Raw genomic sequence first — 25,999 nt, forward strand, 5'->3', positions numbered from 1 at the left:
GGAAGCTGGCTGAGAGCCCCAAGGACTCCCAGAGCTAGTGTTGGCCTGCTGAAGGTCAGGGCTGGTTCTCTAGGGGTCCCAGAGCTGTTTCCAGCTGCTGGTGGGTGGTACATATAACAATTTTAAAATATTATTATTCATTACTTTAAAAACATTAGTTTATAACTAAAAATATTAGCTATAATAACTAATATTTTCTGAGTACTTAATTAGAGTCTGGTGTTAAGTATTTTATATAAATTTTCAAATTTTTGCTTATAAAAATGTTCATGAGATGGAAAATTAATGTTTATTTTACAGATGACTAAGTTGAGGTTTAGAGAGTTCACCTCGGAAAGGGCCTGTAATGATAACTACTACAGTACACTGGGTTTTTTACTTCTATCAAATAAAATATAGTGTACTCCCAAAGTAGGTAAGGCTGAAAGTGCTAGGAATTTTGTCTGATAATTAAAGCCACATTTAACAGACACTATCCCCTTATTTACCAACTGTAGGTAATGTTATGCACAATTTCCTATAATGGCTAAAGAATACATCATAAATATGTCTGCAGTTAAAAGAAGCATTATTATAATACAAAAAATGTCAACAGTATAGTATTTCTAAGAGAAAAAACAATTTCCTTTGGATTATTTCTGATTTTCCAAGGTAAATCAGTCAGTTAGTATTAGAGTTTATCTTATTTCAAAAGTAAACACAAAATCTTGTCAGTGTAAATTTCTTTGAAAGCTATAGATCCTTCATAGAGGTTTGAAGACACTGAATTCTTCTGGGGGCTTAGAATAAGAGAGAACAACTAAAGAGATGGTAGGACATGGGCAGAGAAGCTGTGGTCTGTGAAATTACCTAGTGTACTACTTTGCTTAGGTCTGGCCATATTCAAGACTGTGTGATGAAAATAAGATTAGGACCCTGTATTTATCTTCTCTTCCTCTTTAGAGTATAACCATCACATAAACAGTTTCCAACTTCTGTTTGCTGTATGCTAGCAAAGATTTTTTTTTTTCCTGAATATTGTCCTCAATATGACAGGACAGACTGGTTCAAAGTAAAGTTTTGATGAAATGTTTTCTCAAGAAAATCTGTTTCTGCTGCTAGGAGACTGCCACCTACAACCATCTGTGGTTTTGTGTTCCTTGCCAAACTTTTCTGTTGTCTTTATGTAGATACCGCCTTTGTCGTTTTTGTGGTATCCAAACATGGCAAGCCCTTCTATCAGCTGCATTCTTTTGTTACAAGTGTTTTATTGTCCTACTAAATATTATAAGGCACATTCACACACATATAAATACATTACATACTTTAATATATTAACCACTATATCACTCTAGCTAGCTTATCCAAATAGAAGCATAAAACTGTCTCAAGGGTTCTTATCCCCAACATTGGCAACAGTGATTTATATAAGCATCATGGATGATAAAAGAAATTAAGAAGCATAAACAATACAATAGTATTGTTGCTGTTATAATATGTTGCTGCTATAATATGCTGTATTCAATAGTTGATAAACTATACAATTGGTCCAAATATAGTTCTAATGGAACAAAATACATAACATGACAGATAAGAAATATGGGAAATGATAATTACTAAGTTTCCAGAACTGAAGAAAGACATGTGTTCTTCAGTAAGAAGCACATGCTGATTTCCAAGCAAGATAAATAAAAATAAATTCTCAGCTTGATTCACTGTAGTGAAAAGACAGTACGTTTAGAAAAAGTGACAAAAGCCATTAGCCACAGGAAGGGAGTAAAGATTACCTAAAAAAAAAAAAAAAAAAATTACTGTTTTCAGATATAATAAGGTAGCTCATATCAAACTAATACTTCTACTCAGAACACCTAAAGAACTAGATTTATTATTGTTATTATTATTATTTTTGCCACAACAGAAAGAAGAACCCTCTTTCAGGTATTGAAGGGTAACAAATTCAGAGAGAATTTAAGAGATCAAAATATAAAGAAAATTAAATGAGATGAACCTTACATTTTTCTGCTGATTTTTTCTTTTTTGAGTTTGCTGATTATTGGTGTAGACCACACTGTCTAAATTTAAAAAAAACAATCTAAATTTAAGGTAGTTACAAAGGCCTGGGGAGACATAAATTGAAATTTAGAACTATCAAGATAGCCAGGGATTGGAGGACTAAGATCCTAGAGGAAAGAGAGCTGCAGGCCAACAAATCCATCACTCAGAACACAATTTTCCTGAGGCATTTGTCTCTCCAAGGCTGTGTCTGTTTGTGTGTGTGTGTTTGGGGGGTGAGGAGTAGTGCTAAAAGAAATCCAGAATAAAAAAACAGTTGTAAATTAAGAAGAGAGAGAGAAGGATAGGGAGAGATATCTTGTTTTTTGTTTGTTGTTTGTTTGTTTTTATTTTGCTTTTTCTTGGCAAGAAGACAACAATTAACTAGGGATAATGAGCCTTAAGAAAAATATATAGCTTTCAGGTAAGATTGTGAAGAATTATACTTTAAAAGTGCTGGATTGAGGTAATATACCCATTCTCTATCAGCCTTCCAAAAGAAAGATAAATACTCTGTAGAGAACGTTAACAGTTTGGAGTTACTATTTTTTTTTTCTCACATATGCTTGCTGCAATAGTCAGCTATTGTTATCACAAGATTGTGTAATAAAGCACACTGAAATTTATTGCTTGAAATAATCACTTATTCTTATATTCATAGGTTCCAATGTCTATACTTTTGTCTTCTATAGACTTGGTTCAGCTGGGCCTGACTCCTGATCATTGTTGGGATAAAGTCTGATCCACATTCTTTTGTGGCTAGTGGCCCTTTTAGGGTGCATTCATAATAATGGTAGAAGCAAAAGACGGTGAATTACACGCAAAATGACTTTAAACTTGTACTTGTGCCATATCCACTAACTTTTCTCAGCTAAATTATTAACATGATTAATTCCAATTTCAATGTCAGAGAAATATGGTCTACCTCTAGTGGGAGGAACTAAAAGCCATTTATATATGCTGAAAAATAATGCAATTTACCAATTCCTACTCTTATTTTATACTTTAAAGAATGCAGGAAAACAGAACCATATGTAAGAAAACTAAAAAACACTTTTAAGTGATCCAAGATATAGAGTTAACAGATATTGACAGTATATAATTATGATTAATATTTTGAGAAAATAAAAAAGAGAAAAAGATGAAGAATATCACAGGAATATCCCAGCACTGATAAAAAAAAAACACTGAAATTAGCATTCAAGTAGTATTAATAGCATACTGTACAAAGCAAAAAGGAAGACAAATGAATATGCTGTATTCAAACAGAAGCAAAAAGAAAAAGGAAAAGGTACAAATAGAAGCATGGAAGGGACATGTGGGACATGGTCTAACATATTTAATTAGCACACAGAAGACAAACAAACAAAATATGAGAATATATGGAAGTAAAATTTAAAGACATAAAAACTGCAAATTTTCAAAAAATGATGAAAGACATAAAGCCACAAATACAGGAATATCAACCATCTCTAAGCAAAATAAATACAAAGAAAATTAATCATAGGCACATCACAGTAACATTGAAATTTAAAGACAAAGAGAAAGCTTACAATAAGTCAGAGCTTATTCCACTTCTGTTTAGGTTTTATAAAACTTGAAAAGGTGATGCTACCACCATAATAAAATAAAAATATGAATAAAGTAAATCATATTTTTTCTTGAATCCATCAGAGTTGCAGGGCAATTAAGTAGACTGAAATCTAAGGAATGACAAGAACTTCTATAAGAGACAGGACACAAGCAATTATTCACATATAACAAAACATAAAGGAAAGAGGTACTGGGTACCATAAAAATGGGTCAAAATAATCCAGTTAAAATTTTTATAAATTGCTATAGGCCAATTATAGTCTAGAATAAGTGTATGGAAGGACTTGGAACCAGAGATACAGTCATCCATCTTCTGTATGAACTTCCATGTGATGCACAAAAGAACTGAACAACAGTGTGTAGATTGGGGAGGTTTCACAAGATAGTGCAATCCTAAAGAAAGGAATCAACATTTTTTTTTAACATCTTTATTGGAGTATAATTGCTTTACAATGGTGTGTTAGTTTCTACTTTATAACAAAGTGAATCAGCTATACATATACATATATCCCCATATCTCCTCCCTCTTGGGTCTCCCTCCCACCCTCCCTATCCCACCTCTCTAGGTGGTCACAAAGCACAGAATCAATTTTTACTACAGGAAATACACAGAGCCCCACACAAACCCTTATCCATTATGAATCAAATGCTTTATGCCACTGGAGAAGGGCAAGAAATACTGTCACTGTCAGGGCCAGGATGAAGACAAACTGTAGCTGGAAAAGTTCCTGGAAAACAAACCTCTACTCATAGAAGTGAGATAAGAGAGAATACTGGACCAGAGATCCTATGTTAATAGCATTAAAAGTCTCCTACCACTGAGGGAGGAACAGGAAATACTTTCTCTTATAATAACTACCAAAGCTATAAAATTAGATGTTAGCTGCCAGTAGAAAAAAGAGATAGGACCACTGAGAATGGCCCTCTCCTGAGACCTGAGCACAAGTTTGAACCCAGTATATAGAGAATCACCTCTAACCCTAATCTTTGGTTTAGAAAATGTCAAGTAACAGCAAAAGCATTACAACACTGGGGAGAAACAAGAGTGTGGAAAGTGACTACTTCTGTGGTATGAGCATAACAACCTATTATTAAGAGTCAAAGCAATAAACAAGCTCAGACCCTGACCCAGGCTCATAGATGTCTCTGATGTTGACATTACCATAAATAAATTTTACATGACTATGATTAATATATTAAATGCTCTAGTGGAAAAGGTAGATGACATGCATTAACAGATGATGAATTTAAACCAAGAAATAGAAACTATAAAACTCAAATAGAAATGCTAGAAAACAAACCAACAAGGCGGGGACAAAAATAAAACATGCCTTAGACAGGCTTATCAGTAGACTGAATTTACATTTACAGAAAAACCTACCCAACGACAGCAGAATACACATTTTTTTTAAGTGTGTATGATTCACCCAGGTAGATCATATTCAATGTGAGAAACACATCTCAACAAATTTAAAAGACTTTAAATTATGCAGAGAATTATCTTTGTCTACATGGAATTAAGCTAGAAAACAATACTAAAAAGATAACTTTGATAATCACAAATATTTGGAAATTAATTATACTTTCAAATGACCTTTGGGTCAAATACAAAGTTACAAATGAAATGTAAAAGTATTTTCAATTGAATGACAACGAAAAAAAACATCAAAATTTGGGAGACACATGTAAAAAGGAATAGATGCAGAAAAAGCCCTTGCGAGATTCAGCATTCACAGTCATTTAAAAAGGTGCAGCAAATTCAGAATTAAATGAAACTTTAATAAAATGAGGTATTTACAAACAATCTCTACAGATAACATTATGTATGTATGATGAAAGACTAATTATTTGTCCCTAAATTAGGAACAAAGCCAGAATGTCCATTGTTAGTCCTCCAAATCAATAGCTTTATATCCTCATGAATACAATAAGGTAAACAAAGAAAAAAAGATGTAGACAGTTAAAAAGAACAACAACAAAAAAGAGCTGCAATGGAAGAAAAAACCACATTTAAATTTTCCAACGAATATACAATTTTTTTAAATTAGTATGTGAATTTAGCAATGTCAGAGAATATGTCAATACATAAAAGGTGATTTCATTTGTCAATACTAATAATGAATAATTGGGAATTAAAATTGAAAACATGTATCATTGGGGCTTCCCTGGTGGTGCAGTGGTTGAGAGTCCGCTTGCCGATGCAAGGGGCACGGGTTCGTGCCCCGGTCCGGGAAGATCCCACATGCCGCGAAGCGGCTGGGCCCATGAGCCATGGCCACTGAGCCTGCGCATCTGGAGCCTGTGTTCCACAACAGGAGAGACCACAACAGTGAGAGGCCTGCATATCGAAAAAAAAAAAAAAAAGAAGAATGTATCATTTATTAAGCACAAAACCTCATTTAAAAGCTAGGTATAAAGCTAACAAACATATGCAAGTTCTGTATGCTAAAAAGTAAAAAAAGAAAACTGATGAGAGTAGTCAAGAAGATATAAATTAATGGAACTTATAAATATAAATATAAATTAATGGAACATTTTTAAAATGTCAATTATCTCCAAACAGATTTACAAATTCAATACAACATTAATCAAAACTCCAGCAAGATATTTTGTAGAAACCAGGTTAAGGTATTAGTTTAACTGTAAATTAATTCATACAAATGAACTCAAAATAAATTACATAAGAAACAGGTATTTTTATTATGGTACTTATCTCCCATTTACTTATCCTGAAAAGACCCATCTATGCTCATATACTACACTATACATTTAGATTTTAATATTTTTGCATATTTAATACATTTTAGGAGAATATAATATCCTTATACAGTTCCAAAAATCTATACTTATATTTTAAGATTCTAAAATTGCATATGTCATTTATTTTTTCTTTTTTTGTGGTACACGGGCCTCTTACTGTTGTGGCCTCTCCCGTTGCAGAGCACAGGCTCCAGACGCGCAGGCTCAGCAGCCATGGCTCACGGGCCTAGCCGCTCCACAGCATGTGGGATCTTCCCGGACTGGGGCACGAACCCGTGTCCCCTGCATCGGCAGGCAGACTCTCAACCACTGCGCCACCGGGGAAGTCCACATACGTTGTTTCTTGAATAGAATTTTTAGACATCAGTAAGACTTGATAATCAGATAATATCCTTGAAGCCTGTGATTTAAGAGTGGCTAGCAAGTACAATTTCTTTATTTTAGGAATTTTTTATTGATAATTCATAAAGAAAATAGAAGTTATGTTCAGTTAGAGTGTGTGTAATATTGAAGTACAGTGAGTAAAGGACAGTGAAATACATACATACATAATATTCACTGTAAGCCAGTGAAAACCTGACCAAAAGAGCTAAACATTAGATAATTCTTCTTGCTTTTTAGTGCATTAGATATTTCATAAAGCCCAGAGATGAAAGAGAAACATTTCATTTCCTCCATTGGGTTTATTGAAGATATGTATCTTCTTTACTTACAGGGAAGTTTATGAAGCAGAAGAGTAATGAATCAGTGGCCAGTATGCTTTGGCTGTATACTGCAACATTGTACCATCCTAACAGCCACTATTTAATAGTATCATCGGCAATTCTGAAAGAGGGATTAGGAAAATCTATGAAACCAAAGCCATTCCTATTATTTAACATGAAAGCAGTATATCAGCAATCTATGCTAACATTTATGTAAGAAAAACTATATTTTAAAGGCAATAGTTATGATTTTTGTATCTGTATTTGTAAAAATCAGTTGATCATTTAGGATAGTGTCTCTCAATTAGTCTGAGTCCTATGGGGAGCCTCTACACATCAGGATTGATTGAATACACAGAGGTGTGTGGGAGCTCAAAATGCTTGCCATGTGATTTTAAAGATATATCTGAATGACATCTACAAAAGACTCTTTCAGAAAGTGTAGTGCTTATGGTGGAAAGCATAGAAACTGTTGGACTAAATAAATCCATTTCATGATAACATATTTAATGAGCTCTAGAAGTATCACTTGCTTTACATGAAATTTGATGTCAGGTATGGTAGTGAATTGTCGTCTTGCTAATTTACAACTAATGATGAGCTCTAGATCATACAAACATGATTTGCTGATGTGTTTTTAATATGTCCCCATTGAGTTTTAAAAATTAATTAAGGACATATGTTATTTTTTTTGTTCTCTCATAATATTTACATATTTGTTGAAAGTCCAAATTTGGCACCTCATAAAGGATGGTAGTCATCATCCAGCTGAAACTGAGGATCTAAGAATGGACTGAAAGACTTTTCGTGGCAAGTGATATATCACCTGTATTCTGTTGCCAAGACAAGAAGATATACATATTAGCTTCAAAATGAGCCTTAGTCAAAAGAGGATAGAACCTTTCTTTATAAAAGATATTTGCTTATCAGTTGGTTCTAAACCTGGCAAAACAAAGCACTGTGGTCTTAGGGCAGGAATGTTTTATGCCATAATGATTATATGATTGTGACAAGCAACCTAAAAGATCGAGCTGTTTGTATTATGAGATTGCTGATATACATCATTTTCTTAAATGTATTTAATATAAAAAATGTAGGTACTAAAAATATAATGTAATAGTAAAATACTAAAAGATAAATTAAGCCTTAAAAATATGTTTATATATAAGATGTAAAAGAAATAACAGCTATAATATCTTTATGGCATTTCTATATCAATAGAATAAATGTTCTCCTATAAAATAATGAAATAATTGAGAAATTAAATATATGGCACATAAAAAGCAAAAAGTACAATATTAATTTTTATCAAAAATGGTAAGGTGAAGAATGTTTTAAAGACTAAATAATATTTTAAAAATTATTTTAAAGACATGAAACCTAAAACTCAGAAGAGAGCATAGAGCACTTTTTGACATAAACTGTAGCAATATATTTTTTGGCTCTGTTTCCTAAGACAAGAGAAAAAAAAACAAAAATAAACAAGTGAGATCTAATTAAACTTAAAAGCATTTGCATAGTGGAGGAAACCATTGACAAAATGAAAAGACAACCTACTGAATGGGAGAAAATATTTGCAAATGATATGACCAATAAGGGATTAATATCCAAAACATATAAACAGCTCATGTAACTTGATATCTAAAAAAACAAACAACCCAGCTCACATGATAATGCACTTACTACGCAGATTCTTATTGGTTTTAGGCATCTGGAATTTCATCTGGGAAGACTGGAGGCAGGTGGCAAGCTTCTTCTTGTGGTTCAAAAGCATATGGAACAGCTCCTGCAAACTGGTATCAGTTTTGGCAAATGTCTTCACGAAGGTGCAATTTTATTCCATTGCACAAACAGCACCACCTGTGGTTCTCATGGCACATTTTGCTCACCAGCATGATAGGGTACTTATGCAGGTTATTGCCTTTGATCTCACACATCAGCTTATAGGCAGGCTCCAGCTCCTCCAGGGTTTGCTTCTTGGTTCACATATTTGTTGAGTAATGAGTAAACCAGGATGAGTAAATCAGGATGAAGATGTGGCCCCTGGCAACGGCAAGGTGCTGCAGGGCACCCAGTGGTGTCAGTGATATGCAGGGTGTCCAGGCTGTGGTTGCATCTCAGCACTTGGTGGTAGGTATCTTCAATAGTTAGCAGGTGTGCATCACAGAAAGGGCCAGTACACCTGCCTCTGCACCAATGTGTTCTTGCCCAGGCCAGTGGGACTTGAGCGTCACTGTGAGGTAATCTTTGGTCCTCTTCTGAGGCATGAAGGCAGATATGATAATCAGGGTGGGCAGAGGCCAGAGCCATTGCATCAACTGTTTCTTAAAGCCAGAGCAGGTAGGAGTTTCCCATTGTTGGTAACTAACAAGAAGACATGTGCACAACTCTCTGGCACTTAGCCAGCACTAAGGGAGGCCTCGGGAAGAAAGAATACTACCAGAAAGAATTCTAACAGTTCCTGGATCACACATATCCTGCAGCATTTTCTCTTTCCTCCAACGTCAGCAATTAATTTCTTTCTGTCTGTGCTTCAAAAATGTGTGCACAGAAAACTACATTTAATATGATTTGTCTTATTGTAGAATGGGTTTTACTTCATTAGTTAACAAGTAGTTTATATCAGTTACTGTTTCAGGTGCTAAGAATACAAATTATAAACAAAATAGACACATACCACTGCTCCCTCTTAGAACTTATATTCCAATGTTATGAGCTACAAAAATTTTTTTTTAATTACAAAAAACTATATATTGTACCATCAGATGCTATGAAGAAAGATGAAGCTATCTTGATAATGGCTATTTGGGGACAGATCTAAATCTCCCATAGATGTGCAAGCCTCCTCTTTTTCTTTACTTCTGTTGAAAAGTTTGAGAAGCACTTCTATGTGACACTTAATGGAACAAAGTGCTTTGTTGTATTTTACTACTTTGATGGATTAGTTTCCTATACAAGTCACTCCATCATTAAGGAGTAATTACTCCATAACATTTTCTAAGTTTTATATTCAAAATCATCTAATTTATAATTCAAACAGTTTGAAGTAATTGTTTTATACATAAATATCCAAATAAATTCACATGCATTGCCTAGTATTTTGAGAATGACAAGATTTATAGAAGGTGAGACATTGTTAACTTTAGATGGTAAAAGGTTTATATATTTTTTAAAAAGGTCAAGGAGACTTCTAATATTAGTAATGTTTTATAACCAAACATATTCTATTAGAAAAAAAAAACCTAAAAGTGACAAGAAAAATGAAATCAAAACAAAGCAAAAATTCATGTAAAATCCATGTGTAATAAACTCTAGAGCAGATATAAACATCTGAAGTGTTAGCAGTGCTATACCACTCAAATCAAATGGAGGCACTCTTCTCTAGCTTCTTAGAGTGTTGGCTGCTCACAACTCAGCCTTCCTAGAATTGGCCTCTGCCAAAGTGAGGTGCCTTACCCAAGTTTTTAATTCACTTTATGGCAGTTCAACTTTTCTGTCTGCCAAATCCTACTACTCTGACATCTTTACAGATCTTATTCCCCAAAGCACTTTCTAAAATATTTCCTGCATACAAATCTATGTATTTCAGAGTGTGCTACCCAGGGAATGAAACTAAGACAGTTGAAACAAAAGGTAGCCCTATGATGCAGGTTTTAAAAATGAGATTCAGGAACTTCATTGTATGTTTCCTACTTGGCAATGGAGTAGGTCCTCACCACTGATGGAAGGTCGAATCCTGATAGCCTATGGCAAGCTATAGTGGTACAATTGCTATACTTTAGCTGGGAGTGACCTGAGACAGGATACTAATGAAAGGAAATGCGGTGGAAGGTACAATATCTCAGGCATTTGAGAGGTTTATGGGAAGAAATAATGGCTGTGAAATTGGATGACTATTGCTGAAGGTTATTAAATCATTGGCAAAGGAAAATATAAGGCTGAGGGAGATTTAACACCTATTTTAAGTAAAATATAAAAAAACAGAGGATTTCCTTGGTATCATATAAAGAATCATTCATCTCCATCAGGAAGAAGGCTGTTCATGCTGATGATCAGGATTGAGATTTAATTTTTTTGAAGAAAGGCTCCAGAGAAAATTAAATGATCAACCTCAGTAAATGTGCTACACTGATTGGGGAGGAATGGGACACTGAAATTTAAGATTGGTTTCTTCGAAGTCTATGAGAAAAAAAATTGTTCAGTGTTGTTCACCTAGCTTCTGGCAGTCTGCTAGAAATTTTTGCCATTCCTTAGTTTGTAGAAGCACGACTCCAATTTCTGCCTTCTTCTTCATATGTAATTCCCGTTGTACGCATGCCTATTTCCAAATTTCTCTTTTTTATAAGAATACCAGTTATATTGGATTAGAGGGCCACCCTTCTCCAATATGACCTTATTTTAGTGTAACTAATTATTTGTGCAACAACCCATTTTAAATAAGGTCACATTCTGAGGTAGGTGAGGTGAAGAATTCAACATATGCGCTTTGGGGGGACATAATTCAACCCAAAACACTTACTATCTGACTGTATACACTGTGCAAGGACCTGAAGAACCATTTTTGAATGTGATAAGAGAGGTATTATAGAACAAGGCTTCCCTTATTCAATGGAGATAATAGGTTCCCAACATAATAAAGATCAAGCTGGAGCACTTAACCATTAGAATCAAGGTACTGAATTTCAAAGTCAGAGTGTCAGCCAAGGTGCCCTAACTCTGAGAGCTTTGTAGATAATTAACATATCTCATAATTTTTAGGAACAATATTGATGGATAGTCAACAAGTCCATTGCTTTATTTATTTTTTTTTTTTTAGCTTGTTGTCAACATGCAATTTTATTTTCTGAGGCAAGTCACTTAACCTCTTTAAATTTAAACATTCTTATAAATTGAAAGGTTGTCTAGTTGAACTCTACAGGTGTGCCAGTAACTCAGGACCCAAAGATAAATGAACCATATTTTGCCCTTATGTTATTCACAGACTAGGGAATGGCAGTGATATAAACTAACAGTTGCAGGACAGTGTGCAGTCTAAGCTAAAAAGTGTAACCAGAGTTGGGAGAACAAAGAGATATAATAATGTATAGAGAGTGACCTAAGTGCTTCCAAATTAAAAAAAAGATTGGTGATATTTTTGCCTCTAATGACAAATTTGATTGCAAAGGGCTACATATTTCAAATCCTATGCAAAGAAAATTTGAAATATCTCTTTTCAGCAATGGTCCTCTCAAATATACACACTAATATTCTAGATATTACCATTATGCCATATCTTTATAGGCACAGCATATATGTAATAATACTATTTATTTTTTTTTGAAATGTTTTCAACTTCATTTTTTTATTTATTTATTTATTTTTTATTTTTTTATTTTTTTTATGAAAGAAAAAGAATATTCATTTATTTTTAATGACTTATTGGAACAAATACCTATAGATATCATTATATATATGATATATAAATTAATTATACAATATATCATGTATTAATTATTAAAACATACTCTGGTAAATATTATATATTCAATATGAAACAGGAGGAAAGGGGGCAGGGCACAACCTTTAAAAGAATTACATAGCCCGAGGACACAACATAAACTGATTAGAACAAAATAGGTCCAAGATGGCGGACGAGTCTACTTCCACTAGACCTTGAGCCTCAGTATACACTCATTGTAACACATCAGCAAGCTAAGCGACACACCCACAGGTGCCACGACAGTTCCAAGGATGACCATAAAGGTCAAAAAGTGGGCGGTGGCTCAATTCCTAGAAATCCCCACCCCTTCCCCAAAATAGCTGGAATACTCCTCCCACTCATCAGCGTATGAAATTACTCACCCCTATAAAACTAACAACCCCATACCCTGGTGCTGCCCTCGCCTTCTTTTTTTTTTTTTTTTTTTATTTTTTATTTTTTTATAGGTATACCTGGATTTAATTCTCACTTCTACCGCTTGGTAGCTGGATAGCCTTAGGCAAGTTTCATACCTCCCTGAAATTTACTTAATTCAGTCTGTAAAATGGCATAATAACTTATTATAGCATCCTTTTAGGAATTTTAAATCAGTTCTTGAAATAAAAGTACACAATATATAGACAAGTATGGATTCCTCAATAGATGTTTGACCTTTCATTTCTCCAGTATCCCACCCGCATCAAATAAAGAAAAATACTTTTTAAAATTCACGAATATTTCATTGTTGTAAAGTTAAAGCCATAAAAATAATCAAATGGCCTACTATCATCCCGTTAGAAGAAAAAAAAAAAAAAGGTGTTCATGAGAGTTCCATATTAGAATACAAGTTTTCCTTAGGCACCTGTTTATGTATGCTATTCTGCTCTTTACAATAAATAATTAAATTTAAAAGACTTAATTCCTCACTTTTAAGACCTTATTAGTTTACAAATTACATATTGACCTATGCTAAATTTTATACCGACCCATGCTAATGAATTCAGTACAGAAAACAAAAAACACTGCACTCAAGCAAACTACATATGTATATATATATATATATATATATATATAACTTATATGAGAATTGCTACTCCAGCTTTCTTTTGGTTTCCATTTGCATGAAATACCTTTTTCCATCCCCTTACTTTCAGTCTGTATGTGTCTCTAGGTCTGAAGTGGGTCTCTTGTAGACAGCAAATATATGGGTCTTGTTTTTGTATCCATTCAGCCAATCTGTGTCTTTTGGTGGGAGCATTTAGTCCATTTACATTTAAGGTAATTATCGATATGTGTGTTCCCATTCCCATTTTCTTAATTGTTTGGGGTTTGTTATTGTAGGTCTTTTCCTTCTTTTGTGTTTCTTGCCTAGAGAAGTTCCTTTAGCAGTTGTTGTAGAGCTGGTTTGGTGGTGCTGAACTCTCTCAGCTTTTGCTTGTCTGTAAAGGTTTTAATTTCTCCATCAAATCTGAATGAGATCCTTGCTGGGTAGAGTAATCTTGGTTGCAGGTTTTTCTCCTTCAACACTTTCAATATGTCCTGCCACTCCCTTCTGGCTTGCAGAGTTTCTGCTGAAAGATCAGCTGTTAACCTTATGGGGATTCCCTTGTGTGTTACTTGTTGTTTTTCCCTTGCTGCTTTTAATATGTTTTCTTTGTATTTAATTTTTGACAGTTTGATTAATATGTGTCTTGGCGTATTTCTCCTTGGATTTATCCTGTATGGGACTCTCTGTGCTTCCTGGACTTGATTAACTATTTCCTTTCCCATATTAGGGAAGTTTTCAACTATAATCTCTTCAAATATTTTCTCAGTCCCTTTCTTTTTCTCTTCTTCTTCTGGAACCCCTATAATTCGAATGTTGGTGCGTTTAATGTTGTCCCAGAGGTCTCTGAGACTGTCCTCAGTTCTTTTCATTCTTTTTTCTTTATTCTGCTCTGCAGTAGTTATTTCCACTATTTTATCTTCCAGGTCACTTATCCGTTCTTCTGCCTCAGTTATTCTGCTATTGATCCCATCTAGAGTACTTTTAATTTCATTTATTGTGTTGTTCATCGTTGCTTGTTTCATCTTTAGTTCTTCTAGGTCCTTGTTAACTGATTCTTGCATTTTGTCCATTCTATTGTCCATTCTATCTCCAAGATTTCGGATCAACCTTACTATCATTATTCTGAATTCTTTTTCCGGTAGACTGCCTATTTCCTCTTCATTTGTTAGGTCTGGTGGGTTTTTATCTTGCTCCTTCATCTGCTGTGTGTTTTTCTGTCTTTTCATTTTGCTTATCTTACTGTGTTTGTGGTCTCCTTTTTTTCAGGCTGAAGGTTCGTAGTTCCTGTTGTTTTTTGTGTCTGTCCCCAGTGGCTAAGGTTGGTTCAGTGGGTTGTGTCGGCTTCCTGGTGGAGGGTACTAGTGCCTGTGTTCTGGTGGATGAGGCTGGATCTTGTCTTTCTGGTGGGCAGGTCCACGTCTGGTGGTGTGTTTTGGGGTGTCTGTAGACTTATTATGATTTTGGGCAGCCTCTCTGCTAATGGGTGGGGTTGTGTTCCTGTCTTGCTAGTTGTTTGGCATAGGATGTCCAGCACTGTAGCTTGCTGGTCGTTGAGTGAAGCTGGGTGCTGGCGTTGAGATGGAGATCTCTCGGAGATTTTTGCTGTTTGATATTATGTGCAGCTGGGAGGCCTCTTGTGGACCAGTGTCCTGAAGTTGGCTCTCCCACCTCAGAGGCACAGCACTGACTCCTGGCTGCAGCACCAAGAGCCTTTCATCCACAGGGCTCCTTAATTTGGGATGATTCGTTGACTATTCAGGTATTCCACAGATGCAGGGTATATCAAGTTGATTGTGGAGCTTTAATCGGCTGCTTCTGAGGCTGCTGGGAGAGATTTCCCTTTCTCTTCTTTGTTCTCACAGCTCCCAGGGGCTCAGCTTTGGATTTGGCCCCGCCTGTGCGTGTAGGTCGCCGGAGGGCGTCTGTTCTTTGCTCAGACAGGACGGGGTTAAAGGAGCCGCTGATTCGGAGGCTCTGGCTCACTCAGGCCGGGGGGTAGGGAGGGTCACGGAGTGTGGGGCGGGCCTGCAGCGGCAGAGGCCGGCGTGACGTTGCAGCCTGAGGCGCGCCGTGCGATCTCCCGGGCGAGTTGTCCCTGGATCCCGGGACCCTGGCAGTGGCGGGCTGCACAGGCTCCCCGGAAGGGCGTGTGGCTAGTGACCTGTGTTCGCACACAGGCCTCCTGGTGGCGGCAGCAGCGGCCTTAGCGTCTCATGTCTGTCTCTGGGCTCCGCACTTTTAGCCGCGGCTCGCGCCCGTCCCTGGAGCTCTCTCAAGCAGCGTTCTTAATCCCCTCTCCTCGTGCACCAGGAAACAAAGAGGGACGTAAAAGTCTCTTGCCTCTTCGGCAGGTCCAGACTTTTCCCCGGACTCTCTCCCGGCTAGCCGTGGTGCACTAACGCCCTGCAGGCCGTGTTCACGCCGCCAACCTCAGTCCTCTCCCGGCGCTCCGACAAAAGCCGGAGCCTCAGCTCCCAGTCCCGCCCGCCCCGGCGGGCGAGCAGAAAAGCCTCTCGGCTGGTGAGTTCCGGTCGGCCCGATCCTCTGCGCTGGAATCTGTCCGCTTTGCCCTCCGCACCCCTGTTGCTGTGCTCTCCTCCGCGGCTCCCAAGCTACCCCACTCCGCCTCCCGAAGTCTCCACCCGCGAAGGGGCTTCCTAGTGTGTGGACACTTTTCCTCCTTCACAGCTCTCTCCCGCTGGTGCAGGACCCGTCCCTATCCTTTTGTCTCTGTTTAGTTTTTTCTTTTGCCCTAACCAGGTACGTGGGGGGTTCCTTGCCTTTTGGGAGGTCTGAGGTCTTCTGCCAGCGTTCAGTAGGTGCTCCGTAGGAGTTGTTCCACGCGTAGATGTCCCATTGCTTTATTTATTTAACTAATCAAGGATAGAGTATCAGAAGGCTGTGGGCAACATCCTCAATTCAATAGTTCACAATCCTTGGCCTAGTTTTTGGACATAAGAAAATTTTCAGACTTGATATTCTTTGAAAGGGATGCCCATTCTCCATGATGAAAGACCTTATAGCACCACAGCAGATTTATATGCTTCCTCGAAGGACACTACAGACATTTATTCCAATAGTCATACATTGGGAAAGGGATAATACACAGATATTTTAGGATAATTTTACACATGGTTAAAATTGACATCAAGACTCGGGTGTAAAGTGTCCCATTGGCTGCTCTGGGAGCACATAGCGTTCTAGTCAAGATTCAGTTTATAAAACACAAATCTACACAGTGATCACTTCCCTTTCCCAGAAAACACAATTAGAATGGATATACTTAGTTGGCAGAACACACACGTTTGTTCCTAATCTTGTAAGAAAAGAAAACAATCAACAGAGAAGGCCAAATAGAGGACGTTGAACACTTTCCTCATCCCCATCCCCACCCAAGGTAATGCATCAAAAACAATGCCCTATACAAAGAATGGCAGGGATTAGTGAATGGCAGAGATTATTTAAAACCCTAAAGAATTCCAGGGTGGTGGTCCCCATCGTAACCCAAGTAATTTACCAGACTGACCCTTGCAAAAACCTAGTGGATCCTAGATATTGACAGCAGATTACTGCAAACTCAACTGAGTAGTAGCCTCAATTGAAACTCCTGTGACCTCTTACCCAACTGAAACAGATGTGATATCTTACAAAAACCTTACAACACAGATTGTGATATCTTACTAGAGTATATTAACATGAATCCAGGTACTATTATATATATATAACTTTTTAGTATCATTTCTAATTTGCATTGATGTAGGATGGGTAACAGTATACATTTAGGGTTTTGTACTAGGGCTATGTCCACTTTCATGCCCTCTGTTATAACTCTAAAGAATGTGGACCATCTGGACAATCCACAGAATATCACATCATCCAACTATATTGATAGCATAATGTTAATCATACTGAACGAGCAAGGATTGGCAAGTATTTTGAAGACCTTAGTAAGACATTTTCCAGAGTTTCAGAGGATCATCACATTTTTAGGGAATCAGTCTAGAGCATGTTGGACAGTCTAAGGTAAAGGGCAAATTATTGCCTTTTGCAATTTTCATTACTAAAAAAGGAAGCACATTGACTGGTAAGCCCCTTTAGGTTCCAGAAGTAGCATATCCATATTTGATAACTGTCAAGAGTTTAGCTAAGCTATTCCTTGGTATTTCTGCCTCAGCAACATTTTGTTTGGCCAAGCAGACTACATTGATTTTACACTGACACCAGTCCCCTCATGCAAGCTCAGTGCCCTAGAGAGCAGCCTGCAGTCACAAGCAAATGTGAGTTCCTAATATGACTCCCTCAACAACCCTTGATCAAAAGTCTCCCCTGTCTCCCAGTTCCTTCCCTTTCTGTTCCCCTTAGATATAGCCCACATGTGGCTTAGCAAAACCCCGCTCTTTTGGTTTGAATTGACCAATCCAGCCTTGGTCTGAGAACCCTAAAGTGCTCCACACACAGACTCTAATAAAGGTGTGTGCCCCAGTTCCTGTCCATGACTGAACTCTGTTTTGACCTTCCTTGTGTAGTCCCTTGAGGCATGCCATGTACTTCCTCTAGGATCTGTGAGTAATAAACTTCTCTATTTCTGTTCCTCTTGTGGTCCGTTGTTGAACCATGGCTCACCATCTGGCACCATGTGCTTCACTTAATAAGTATTAATTTGACCAATTCATAACAATAATATTGCTAAGTCCTATTTACTGAATGGTATAAAAGTCTATCAGAGTTGAGTGGAATCAAAAATAGGAAAGAACTCTGCATCAGGTATAGCCCTGCCAATGGAGACATGTGAGCCTGCAGACCACATATCACTAGAGATATCTATGATAGCAAAACAGGCTGTGCAGAGTTTTAATCAGGTCCAACAGAAGAATCAGGAGGTAGACCCCTAGAGGTATAGAGGAAAGCCATGCTACATATAGCAGAAAAATATACATCTTTCTAAATTTAGCAGCTAGCATGCTATTAGGTCCTGGTAGACATGGCACCTAAACATGAAATGTGAAAGGCCCACGTGACCAGAGCTGCCCTCATGAGCTAGCGCTTCTGAGTCACGCTATGTTAAAAAGTTGAGTTTTTTTCAATAGCTATCTGTATGGAAGCTATACATCCAGGTTCAGTCATGAATAGAATCAGAGATCATAGCTAAATTTCTTATTTATGTCTCCACTACCTCCTAAGAAAGATGTTGATGCTTGCCAGAATTAAGAGTTGAGATAGTTTCTGTCAGAGCAATGATAATATGAATTTTGCAGTCAAACTGAATGGGATAAATTCCTGATAACTTCAAGGTTTGTAAGTAACTTGGTTTCTTATGTTACCTAATTTAACCTTAATTTCTTCGTGTGTAAAATGAATATTTAAATTGCCAACTCACATATTATGAAGATAAAATAGCATAACCCAAGCAAAGTATGGTGCCTAACATAAAGAAATTACTCATTAAATACTATTAGTAGTTTATAATAGTAAATTATTTAAAAGTTAGACTGAGGGATTAAAATCATTTACATTTGCTTTAATTAGACTTCTTAACTCTTAGGAATTCTAGATAATTGGGTAATTAGGGAGAAAAAATAAGGAAAACAAAACTTTCAAGTAGCTAGAATGTTGCTGATGTAATAAAATAAGTCTTTCTCTTTTTCCCTTTCTCTGCAAAGCAATATTTAGCAAGAACAGTGTCTCTAGTCCTTTTATGAAATATTTACTTTATAAAAAAGTCAAAATACTCTCCTTCATTAAAAATTTCAAGCACAAAAGTTTCCATCAATTTTAAGTATTAATTTATGTCTGACTCTCACTCCTTTATTTTTCTATTTTATATATTTATTTTGTTTTTTATTTATATATTAATTTTGTATTTATTTTTATAGTATAACTTACACTCATGAACCTACCACCTACACAAGAAGAACTAGAACATTCATTGCCAAAATCCTTTGGTTCTCAATTTCTATGCTCCTGTCCAATTTACCTTCCTGCCTCCTTTCCAGAGGTAACAACCAGCCTGGATTAGATGTGTTTTTTTCTATGATTCTAAAGTATGTTTCTTTTTTGTTTGCTGCTTTTTGCTGTTGTTGTTGTTGTTTAAATAGTTAACATCTTTAATGTGATTTTTTTCTTCCTATTTCAGTGTTGTTTGAAGGACCCCTAGTCAAGTTTCTTTGGAATCATCTAAAGGTATGTATGTATCTATTTGGAGAGTTTAGCTGGGATTTCTATGCACTAATTAATGAGTACTGAGACACCTTAGGATGTCATTTTTGGGATTATTTATTGTACGATTGTGGACTTTAGGTACATTAAAGAATGGGAGCTGGGAGCACAGTACACACCCCTCCAAGTGCTAGTGACTGGCAAGTTTAGCAGAGGCAACCTCTAATTTTCAGCTTCCTTGTGCTCCTGATTTATGTGTCAGCTCTTGCCATCATCCTGCACAAGAGCATCTTGAGCAACAAAGGGCATCTCATGTGTTTGGGGACATCAGAAGTTATAACTGCGTAATTAAAGCTTCCGAGATCCTGCTGCTGTGAAAGACACTCTATCCCTTCCTAAAGATAACTATAAACTTTGTGCTGGGTCACCTACTGTCTCTAGGTTTTGATTAACAATCCAATCTAGAAACTCACTCTAGTGACCATGTAATTCCTTACATTATTATTACTATTATTATTATTTTCATTATTATTATTTTGATTGCTGTTAAACATTAGAAAAATTATTCACATTGTTCTGTCAGAAATTTATTACTACAACTTATATAGGTTAATACATATTCTACAATACATTCATTCCTATTGTTTTATAATAGCAGCACACGTGCGCGTGCGCATGTGTGTGTATAAATAAATAATTAATTACTTAATATATATAGACATACGCATGTGTATATTATATATATATTACATTCTAACCAGTTTTGTATGAGAGTTACAATTCCTCCAAATCCTTGCCAATAATAGTGTTTTTTGTTTGTTTGTTTTAGCCTTAGACATTCAAATAGGTCAAAAGGGATACCTCATTATGTTTTTAATGTGCATTAATGTCCATTCTTCTAATTACTAAAAATATTTAGCATATTTTCTTGTGAATATTCACATTCATATATCTTCTATAGTAAAGTGTCTATTCAAATCTTTGTTCAATTTTGTACTTGGGTGATTTACTTCTTTTTACTGAGTAGAATCAGGTGTTTATATATTTTAAGTCCATGTCTGTTATCAGATATATAATTTACAAACATATTCTCCCAGTTTGTAACTTGCTTTTCATTGTCTTAACAGATTTTCGAGGAGCCAAGATTTTATTTATGTTTTTATGAAGTGCATTTTATCAATTTGGTCTTTTACAAATTATGCTTTTGTTATCATATCAGAGAAATCTTTGCCTAGCCAAAATCACAAAGGTTTTTCTCTATGTTTTGTTCTAGAAGTTTTATAGTTTTAAATTTTTCACTTAGATATATGATAAAATTTGAGTCAGTATCTATGTATGATAGAACATATGGATCCATGTTTCTTTTATTTTGCATATGGATATCCAGTTGTCACAAAACCATTTATTAAAAAAAAATTATCCAATCTCCACTGAATTGGCTTTGCACCTTGTTAAAAATCAGTTTTCCATTATGTGTTTTTCTATTACCTGATTCTCTGTTCTATTCCATTGGACTATTTGTCTAACTTGACAGTGGTACCACAGTATTTTGATTACTTAGGTTTTATAATAAGTCTTAAAATTAGATAGTGTTGGTGTTCCAACTTTGTTAAATCAATGTGTAATAGGAAATACATACCTAGAATGGTCAAAACAACTTTTTTCTGTTGCTGCTTTTAAAACTCATGTTTTACCTTTGACTTTTAAGAGCTTGACTCTTAAATTTTGAGTTGGCACAGCTTTTAAAAATGTTTATCTTTCTTGGTATTTATTGAATATCTAAATATATAAATCTATACCTTATATCAAATTTGTTAATTTTTCAGTATTTAATAAATGATTATCTTCCCTATTCTTTTTCTTCTTTTCTTCTAAAACTCTAATAACATTTGTCTCACTCTTTCATAATATCTAACACTTTTGTGATTCTGTTTATATTTTTCAATACTTTTTCTCTATTTCTCAGATTGGATAGCATCTATTGAAATACCGTTATGCTCATTAGCCATCCTTAAATCGCAATGCTATTGTTAAGTCTATGCAATAATTTTTTTCCATATATTTTATTTCAAGAATTCCCATTTGGTTAGTTTTGTAGTTTTATTTTTCTATCTTTTCACTATTTAAGAGCAAAATTTTAAAAATATTTTTATTTTATATTATACTTCTTATTTAGATCATCATCAGGTTGTTCGTATTAACTGTCTTTTCTCTTTAGGAAAGACTCCACTTACCTCATTCTTTAAATACCAAATTATTTTGGATTGTATTGCCAACATTTAAATTTTTATGTTGTGGAGACTCCAAATTCTGTTATTTTCTTCTAATTAGTGATGTTTCATTTGTTTTAATAGCAATTAACTTAGTTGGACATGAACTACAAACTGTTTCTTGAGAAGGAAGACCAAGCTTCAGATTGTTTACTTTTACCTGAGGTTTACTGAGTCTTTTTTGCACATGTGTACTTCAGGGATTAGCCAACATGTTGTCAGACAGTACTTGAGATCTCCTCTTTAACTCTTTCTATTTTTGTATGCTCTTCCATTGCCAGTGGCCATTAATGCTCTAAATCAGTACTCTGATTGACAGGGACAGAAAGCTTGCCATTGCTTTTTTTAAAAAATCCCATCACTTTGCAATTTCTGCAACTTCTCCCATCCTACAAGTGATGAAAAGGGGCACTTCCTTTTTATATATCTCCTGCTCTGAAAGTGAAATCCCTATAGAATAAAACTCCTCCTCTTCATTCTCTACTACCTTCAGATAGTTGCTTTTTCTATTATGTTTAGATGTTACAGATGATATTTGCCATAACAGGAAAGTCACAGTATCCTACCATAGATATTTAACTTACAAAAGTGACTAAACTCCAATCCCTCCCACCCCCCAACACACACACACACACACACACACACACACACACACTAGTGGAATCTTTTGTGTTTGACTTTTTTTTTTTTTTACCATCAACAGTTAGATTACACTCATCAGTAAGTTATCCTCAACTCCTAATCCAATTTAAAAATAAGAAAAAACAACCAAGAAGCAACCAAATAAATACATTTAAAATTTCATCTTTTTGCATCTTATACCATTTGGGGAATATTTCTTTTTTCTTGATGCATGTCCTTTAGCAGTCCATTTAGAGCAGAATTTTCAGTGGTAAGCTTTATGTATTATAAATATTTTATATTGCATTTATTTTTTATTGTGATGAGGACACTTAACATTAGCTTTATCCCCTTAACAAATTTTTAAATGGACAGTACAATATTGTTAACTATAGCTACAATGTTGTGTAATAGATTTCTAGATCTTATTCATCTTATATAACTGAATCTTTCTATCTATCCACAATGAAATATCAATACATTTATTTTTGAAAGATGATTTTGCTGGATACACAAAACATTTTTAACTTTTCTTTTTTTAAGGTTTTATTTTATATTGAAGTATAGCCGATTAACAATGTTGTGATAGTTTCATGTGCATAGCAAAATGACTCAACCATACACGTATCCATTCTCCCCCAAACTCCCCTCCCATCCAGGTTTCCATATAATATTGAGAAGAGTTCCCTGTGCTATACAGTAGGTCTTTATTGGTTATCCATTTTAAATATAGCAGTGTGTACATGTCAATTCCAAACTCCCTAACTCCCTTTCCCCCCACCCTTCCCTACAATGAGGTATCACCTCACACCAGTCGAAATGACTATCATTGGACTTCCCTGGTGGCACAGTGGTTTAGAATCCACCTGCCAATGCAGGGGACATGGGTTCAATCCCTGGTCAAGGAAGATCTCACATGCCGTGGAGCAGCTAAGCCTGGGCACCACAACTACTGAACCTGCTCTCTGCAGCCCGCAAGCCACAACTACTGAGCCCATGTGCCTAGAGTCCGTGCTCTGTGACAAGAGAAGCCACTGCAATGAGAAGCACACGCACCTCAACAAAGAGGAGCCTCCACTCGCCACAACTAGAGAAAACCCCAACGCAGCCAAAAATAATAAATAAATAAATTTATTTATTATTTTTTTTTTAAAAAAAGAAATGACTATCGTTAAAAATATCCACAAACAATAAATGCTGGAGAGGGTGTGGAGAGAAGGGAACCCTCCTACACTGTTGGTGGGAATGTAAATTGGTACAGGCACTATGGAGAACAGTATGGAGGTTCCTTAAAACAACTAAACATAAAGCTACTGTATGACCCTGCAATCCCACTCCTGGACATATATCCAAAAACATGGCCCAAAAGGATACATGCACCCCAATGTTCATTGCAGCACTGTTTACAATAGCCAAGACATGGAACAAACTGAATGTCCATCAACAGAAGAATTGATAAAGAAGATGGATACATATATACAATGGAATATTACTCAGCCATACAAAGAATGAAATAATGCCATTTACAGCAACATGGATGGAACGACAGATTGTCATACTGAGTGAAGTAAGTCTGACAGAGAAAGAGAAATATCATATGATATCACTTATACATAGAATCTAAAAAGATATGATACAAATGAACTTATTCACAAAACAGAAACAGACTCACAGACTTAGAGAATGAACTTATGGATACACAATTATAAGTTAAATGTTGTTTTTATGTTCTCTCTGTGTAAATATTATTCCACTACCTTTTGGCTTCCATTTGTTGCTGTTGTTTTTGTTGTTGTTGCCACACATTCTGTTACTGTAGTGATAATTTTTCTAATTATGTCTTTCCCTCTGATTGATTTCAAAATATTTTCTGTCTCAAATGAGCTTTAGTTTCAGAAGACTCAGAAAACAGGGATATACGATGATTATTTATTTGATTCTGCCTTTGATATGATATTTTCCTTGTATCAGTAGAGTCATATTTTTTTTATCAGTTCTGGAAAATCCATAACTGTTTTTTCTTTACTTTTTCTTACCATTTTCTCACCATTTTTCCCTTTGGGCCCCCAGTCAGATATTTGATGAAACTTCTGATTTTTTCTTTATTTTTAACCTCTCTTTTTTGTTTTTGATATTCTCATAACTTTATGCTGCTTTATGAATGAATTTTTCATATATTTCTTCCAGATCATTAATTCTCTTTTCAGGGTTTTCACCCATACATCAACTTTTTTTTTTTTTTTGCCGTGTCACATGGACTGTGGGATCTTGGTTCCCTGACCAGGGATCGAACCTGTGTCCTCTGCAGCGGAAGTGCAGAGTTCCAACCATTGGACAACCAGGGAAGTCCCTGCATCCATCAACTTTTTCAACAGCTATATAATACACTTCTAGAAATTTATTTGTTTGATTTTTCAAGTCTGACTCTTCATTGGAGACCGTTTACCAACTTAGATTTGTAATTTCATTCATTATTTTTAAAAACATTTTATAAATAACAATTCTACTTTATGCAACTGAAACATACAGCAAACATCTACTGTCTTTGGTATTTAGATTTCTTGTAACTTATTTCTGTGTCTCTTATTCATAGTGGCTTGATTTCACTAAAGTCTGTTGGTATTTGGCAAATTATAGGTAGTAGATTGCATTTTTATACCAATTCTTTCCCTGTGTTTAAGTTATTTTTCATGTGATCACAGTGCCTTTTATAAGACACAGAATGTGTATCCTTACCTCTTTGTTATAAAGCTTGGCAATTTGTCTTACTTTGTCCAGTTGTTTGTGGGTGAAGTGACAGAGTATTAGTTCTGAGCTATGTCTTTAAAGATCATCTTACGTTTCTATTTGTTTCTTACACGTTAACATTGCCACGATAATAACATTCCTCCTATATTGTACTGATTCCAGAGAGTGAGAGTCACACAGAGCAAGGATGCCCCAATTTATTATCAGAACTAATGCTCATGGCAAATTCATGCTTGTGAACATGTAGACCCAAATTCTGAAGTAGAGATTTATCAGTTGTTCTACTTTCCAGTGAGCATAATAATAAAAGTCTATTGTTATGTTGAGATTTGGATTGCCTTTGCTTGCATCATTAGTAACTGATACTCATGATACCCAAAATAATGTCTTCTCTATAGTAACCTCAATCTTTTTTCCTAAAACAATGGCCACCAAATCTATAATAAGGATTATCATGTGCACTTAAGGTGGTCTCTGATATGTGATGTACTTCTCATAGGCACTGGTGGAATAAAAATATTTTTCCCAACTTGATTGTATTTTACCACCTAACCTCATCTTTAAAATTTAGGAAACACTACTCTTTTCCCCCTGAGATTATATATATTAA

The sequence above is a fragment of the Orcinus orca genome, chromosome 5 (genome assembly GCF_937001465.1).
Source record: "Orcinus orca chromosome 5, mOrcOrc1.1, whole genome shotgun sequence".
In the NCBI taxonomy this organism is placed as follows: Eukaryota; Metazoa; Chordata; class Mammalia; order Artiodactyla; family Delphinidae; genus Orcinus; species Orcinus orca.